We start from the raw sequence: 6,623 nt of genomic DNA on the forward strand, positions 1-6,623 counted from the left end.
GTAAACAAGTGTCTTTTACCACTGAGCGACACGACGCGCCAGCTGTGTCATCACATGTCGTCACATTACCTTCCCCTACTTTCTCGCCCTGTGTCCTAAGTAGCTTAAGCTTGCTGAGCGCAGTGATGCTCTTCTACATCAGACAGTCTGTGCCCCATCATAACAATGACTGGCTGGTTTCTCTTGTGTGTCACAACTGAGGGTTTAGGCTGACGGGAGGAAGCCTCAGTTGTAGGGGGTGAAATGAAATCAAACTTAGATGGTTTAATCAGACCCCTGGACATGTAAGTGTGGAAGGAAACCCGAAGGTGTGACCATGACAAGCAGGTTAAAAGTCAAATGAAAGTTTATTAAACAGACTCCGTATAATCACAACAGCGTTCACAGTCAGAATTAGCAGTGGCAGATAATACAGTTCCTGGATCACTAAACCATAAAAGGTATAACAGAGCACTGGTAGGTTGCAGAACGGATGTTATAGTCCTTGGGTAGAATAACCTTACCAGGCCAGGCTGTAGTAGTGGAGACAACCGAGGAACACGCCAGTAGGTGTATGAGATGATGCTGGTAACTGGAATGCACTGTAGGAGTCACTGGACGAAACCAGCCAGATGGTGGAGACACGGAGTTAAAACTGAAAGATGCTAGGGTGCGTGGAAACAGATAAAATGAAGAGTGGTTACCGGTGGTAGTGGATACTGCTGGTAAGTAGAAATCCGCTGGGAGAACACCGGCTCTTTAAGGAGGCTGAATTCTGTTGGAAGCAGGTTGCTGGAAACAGATGGGTTAATAGCTGAAAGCTTGGAAGCTGGAAGCAAACGAAGTAATAGCTGAAAGCTGAAGCAGTCACAGAGGATTGCAGAGTCAGGCTGCACCGCAGGATGGAAAGCAGGTGCGGGTCTCTTTGTGGATGCTGGAGACAGGAGCTGGAACCTGGAGAAACAAACCACAGGAGAGAGAGACTGGAACAAGGTATGACATTCAAAGCACTGACATCTATCTGGCCCAGACACAGGATACTTATACCTGCTGCTATGCAGGCATTGGCTGGGCAATTATGCAGATTCCAGCGACGGTGGATTGGAGGAATTAGAGCATGTGATCAAATCCAACATGGCTGCGCCCATGCTGGAACCTGGAGGGAAAACTGGTTTGAAATGAAATGTGCAAACATAATGATAATGGCGGCGCCGGCCGCGGAGGACAGGAGACGCCAGATGACAATTATATGCTGAGACACTTGGAGGGCAGCAGAGGCCGCGGCAGGCATGATACATGATTCTGAGAACCTGCAGCAATAACACAGTAACGGCCGCGGAGGACAGGAGACGCCAGATGACAATTATATGCTGAGACACTTGGAGGGCAGCAGAGGCCGCGGCAGGCATGATACATGATTCTGAGAACCTGCAGCAATAACACAGTAACGGCGGCGGAGGACGGGAGACGCCATGTTGGATTCAAACATTGCGCCGCTGTGGTAGTGTCTCAGAATGACAGGAGGGATGTGCAGAGTGTTGACACAGATGAGATCCAGATTTGGAACGCTGGGCCAGTCTCAGAAGACACCTAAACGGCAGGTAATGGCGTCCAGATACCCGGATCGTGACAGCACCCCCCCCTTTAGGAGTGGCCCCAGGACACTTCTTAGGCTTTAAAGGAAACTTTGCGTTGAAATTTCGGACCAAGGCAGGAGCATGGACGTCTGAGGCATTGGTCCAAGAGCGTTCTTCAGGACCATAGCCCTTCCAGTCAATGAGGTATTGTAACTGACCGTAACGGAAACGTGAGTTCAAAATCTTGGCCACCTCGTACTCGACTCCCCGTTGAGTCTGAACTTTGGGAGCTGGAGAAAGTGCGGAATGAAACCGATTCAGGATCAGCGGTTTCAACAAAGAAACATGAAATGTCCTGGGTATTTTCAAGAAGGGTGGTAACTGTAATCTGTAAGCAACAGGATTGATGACTTGTTCAATCTTGAAGGGTCCGATGTAGCGAGGTGCAAATTTCATGCTGGGAACTCTCAACCTCAAATTCTTTGTGGACAACCACACACGATCACCCACCTTGAGAGCAGGAACCACTCTACGCTTCCTATCGGCAAACTTCTTATACCTGAATGAGGCTTTAAGCAGGGCTGCGCGGACGTTCCTCCAGTTATTTGAAAACTGACGCAAGGTGACATCCACTGCTGGAACAGAAGTTGCGGGAAGCGGTTGGAATTCTGGGACTTTAGGGTGGAATCCATAATTAATGAAGAATGGTGTAGAAGAAGATGAGGAATGGTATTGATTGTTGTGGCTGAACTCAGCCCAAGGAAGGAGTTGAACCCAGTCATCTTGAGAGGAAGACGCATATATACGGAGGAAGGCCTCCAAGTCCTGATTCACCCTCTCGGTTTGACCATTGGTCTGAGGATGGTAAGCCGTGGAAAACTTTAACTTGACTTGGAGGGCTTGACACAAACTTCGCCAAAATTTGGCTACAAATTGTACTCCACGATCCGAGATGATCTCTTCAGGAAGACCGTGAAGTCGGAAGATCTCTTGTATAAATACTTGAGCCAACTTGGAAGCTGACGGAAGACCGGTGAGAGGGATGAAATGTGCCATCTTGGTGAACCGGTCAACTACCACCCAGATGGTATTAAACTTGTTGCAGATAGGTAGATCGGAAACAAAGTCCATCGACAAATGGGTCCATGGTCGACGGGGAACAGATAATGGAACCAGTTGCCCCGCAGGCGACTGGCGGGAGACTTTGTGTTGGGCACACTTTGGGCAGGAGGCAATAAATTCCATAACGTCCTTCTTCAGAGTTGGCCACCAGTAGGACCTAGAAATAAATTCAAGGGTTTTCTGAATGCCTGTATGTCCAGCAAAACGGGAAGCATGGGCCCAATGCATGAGCTTCTTCCTTAGAACTGGCTTAACAAAACTTTTCCCTGGTGGAGGCGTAGAGTCCATCCCTACCGTGGAGAATGCCAACGGATTAATAATAGGATGCATGTCTGCAGACTCAGACTCATTTTCTTGCTCCCATGAGCGGGAAAGGGCATCGGCCTTACGATTCTGAGAACCCGGACAGAACTGGAGTTTAAAGTCAAACCTAGAGAAGAAAAGTGCCCATCTGGCCTGACGAGGATTCAGACATTGTGCGCCTTTGAGATATAAAAGATTTTTGTGGTCGGTAAGTATGGTGATTGAGTGGGAAGCTCCCTCCAACAGGTATCTCCACTCCTCCAGAGCGAGCTTGATGGCCAGCAACTCCTGATCGCCAATGGCATAGTTGCGCTCAGCTGGGGAGAACTTCCGGGAGAAGCCGTAACCTAGAAACGGAATGGTTTTAACTTCAAACACACACTTCTCCAATTTACAATAGAGGTGATTGACACGGAGACGGGAAAGGACCTCTTTTACCCAGAAACGATGATCTTCGAGATTATTAGCAAAGATGAGGATGTCATCTAGATAAACCACGACATGGCGGTACAAGATGTCCCTGAAGATCTCATTCACGAAGTGCTGGAAGACTGCTGGAGCGTTGCTCAATCCGAAGGGCATGACGAGGTACTCCATAATGTCCGTCACGGGTGTTAAAGGCGGTCTTCCACTCGTCACCCTCACGGATTCGGATGAGATTGTAGGCACCCCTCAAGTCCAGCTTTGTGAAAATGGTTGCACCACTAACTCTATCAAAGAGCTCGGTAATCAGGGGTAAAGGGTATCGGTTCTTGACGGTAATGTCGTTCAGACCTCTGTAGTCGATGCACGGACGCAGACCACCGTCTTTCTTCTTAACGAAGAAGAAGCCTGCGCCGGCTGGAGAAGAAGATGGTCGGATGAAACCCTTCGCCAGGTTCTCTTTGATGTACTCTTCCATGGAGTGTGTCTCAGGCAGAGACAACGGATAAGTTCGGCCTCGCGGTGGAACCTTCCCTGGAATGAGGTCGATTGGGCAGTCCCATTCTCTGAGGAGGAAGGATATCAGCAGAGGCTTTACTGAACACGTCCGTGAAGTCTTGATATGGAGGAGGCGGAACATCAGATGACCTGGGGAAGGAAGAACAAACAGGAAGTACTTTGGCTAAACAAGTCTCAGCACAGGAGGGACCCAATGCCAGTATTTGCGTAGTCGTCCAGTCAATCGATGGGTTGTGGAGACGGAGCCATGGAAGGCCTAAAACCACTGGATGTGTGGCTCTTGGAATCACTAGAAAAGAAATATACTCAGAATGAAGAACTCCCACTCTCAGACGAACTGGAAGAGTCCTTAAGGAAATGACTGCGTCAAAAATCTTGCTGCCATCCACGGCAGTCAAAGAGATGGACGAGGACAGTCTCTCGGTGGGTAGGGACCACCGTTTAACATAAGCTTCGGTTATGAAATTCCCAGCTGCTCCGGAATCAAGGAGGGCAATGACGTTCCTGTAACGTTGAGCAATTTGGAGCGACACTGGGAGGTTACAATCATGAGGAGATGGAGAGGAGATCATTACTCCTAGCCGGCCCTCTCCTTGGCGAGCTAGGATCTGGAGTCCCGAACGTTTGGGGCAGGCGTTGATAGTGTGCGACGGAGCTGCACAGTAGAGACATAGAGACTCGGAGAGGCGTCTTCGGCGCTCAGCGGGAGATAGACGGGAACGACCAATTTGCATAGGCTCATCCTTGGATGGAGATGGTTGACGAGGAGGAGGAGCAGAAGATTTAGGAACGGATGATCTTCCTCGCTCGGTTGCTCTCTCTCTGAACCGTAGATCAACCTTCGTGCATAGTGAAATTAGCTCATCCAACTTAGAAGGCAAGTCTCTGGTAGCTAACTCGTCTTTAATGCGTTCTGACAAGCCATGCCAGAATGCAGCATACAGGGCCTCGTCGTTCCAGGCCAGTTCAGATGCCACGATTTTGAACTGTATAAGATACTGTCCCACAGTACGTGTTCCCTGGCGTAGACGGAGAATCTCAGATGAAGCAGAGGAAACCCGGCCCGGCTCGTCGAAGATGCGCCTGAATGATGCTACAAAGTCAGAATAGGAGGACAGCAGGGGATCAGACTTCTCCCATAACGGTGATGCCCAATCAAGGGCTGAGCCACTGAGGAGAGAAATAATATAAGCAACTTTGGTACGGTCACTGGGGAAGTTGCCAGATTGAAGCTCAAAATGGATTTCGCTTTGGTTGAGAAATCCCCTGCAGAACCTTGGAGATCCGTCAAATTTTGCTGGCGTTGGAAGATGAAGACGTGGTATGGAAATGGGCAAGGTGGGTGGGGTTACAGCTGGAGTCACTGTGGTGGACGCACCAGACGTGCCAGGTCCACGGAGGGTCGTCTGAATCCCATCCAGCCGAGTAGAGAGATCCTGGAGACAGCGGATGATGTGACCTTGTGCAGCCTCCTGATTTTCGAGTCTGGCTGCCAGTTCTTGCATAGGTCTAGCCGCTTGATCCTGGTCTCCGGCTGGATTCATATGGTCAGTGCTTACTGTCACAACTGAGGGTTTAGGCTGACGGGAGGAAGCCTCAGTTGTAGGGGGTGAAATGAAATCAAACTTAGATGGTTTAATCAGACCCCTGGACATGTAAGTGTGGAAGGAAACCCGAAGGTGTGACCATGACAAGCAGGTTAAAAGTCAAATGAAAGTTTATTAAACAGACTCCGTATAATCACAACAGCGTTCACAGTCAGAATTAGCAGTGGCAGATAATACAGTTCCTGGATCACTAAACCATAAAAGGTATAACAGAGCACTGGTAGGTTGCAGAACGGATGTTATAGTCCTTGGGTAGAATAACCTTAGGTAATAAGGACAGGAGAGAAAGGAAAAAAGTGACCCTTGTTGGGAGCACTCCCTCTTGGAAACAACTGTGATTGGAATTATGTATAATGTATTTTTATTTAAAACGTAACCTTTAATTCTTAATGAGTAATATAGGAGTACACACAAAGTATGTTTAAAAATTGATTAAATAGTTTGAATCGTAAATTCGGGATTGCAACTGTGAACATAAGGATGAAAAAAACATTATATAATATAAAAGGCAAATGTGCGGTACAAGTTACGGCAAAACCAGAAGATTTGCCCGCCTGGTGTTGATTAATGCAATAGGTGCAATAGCCAAGGTATTGCCTTCAAACTTGACCTACAACACCTGGTATTCCTTAGTGGTCAACCACCTAAGTACTGACCAGGCCCAACACCGTATTGCTTCCAAGATCGGACGAGATTGGGCATGTACGGTGTGGTATGGTAGTAGATTGAAGTTGATGAAGCAAAGACCTATAATGGGTATGCAATTGTTAAATCCACCCAAGGCCTGGTAGAATGGGCAAAAAAATCTCTTAAAAAAGAGACTGATGTTTAACCATCATTGCACCAAAGTGTATTCCAAATGTATAGGTATACATAGGTTTTAAATCATATGGTCAACCGGTTTTGCCAAAAATAGCCGCCAATATGTTGCTTTATACTGTGCTATGCAACATTGATCCCAGAGGATTTTTCACATGTAGTAGGGCAATAATGAACCCTAGTTATTCTGATGACATGCCAGCAAAGTTTGAGAGATATCAAAACATAAATGTGTTGCAAGTATAGGTACTACTGAATATGCAAAAGATCCTGA

At 47.7% G+C, this 6,623-nt stretch overlaps 1 pseudogene; it reads right to left on the reverse strand.

The window, feature by feature from the left end:
* Positions 1-6,137: 6,137 nt before the first annotated feature.
* On the reverse strand, positions 6,138-6,256 carry LOC134950250 (5S ribosomal RNA; annotated as a pseudogene).
* Between the last annotated feature and the right edge of the window lie 367 nt (positions 6,257-6,623).

This window comes from Pseudophryne corroboree, chromosome 8, assembly GCF_028390025.1.
Source record: "Pseudophryne corroboree isolate aPseCor3 chromosome 8, aPseCor3.hap2, whole genome shotgun sequence".
In the NCBI taxonomy this organism is placed as follows: Eukaryota; Metazoa; Chordata; class Amphibia; order Anura; family Myobatrachidae; genus Pseudophryne; species Pseudophryne corroboree.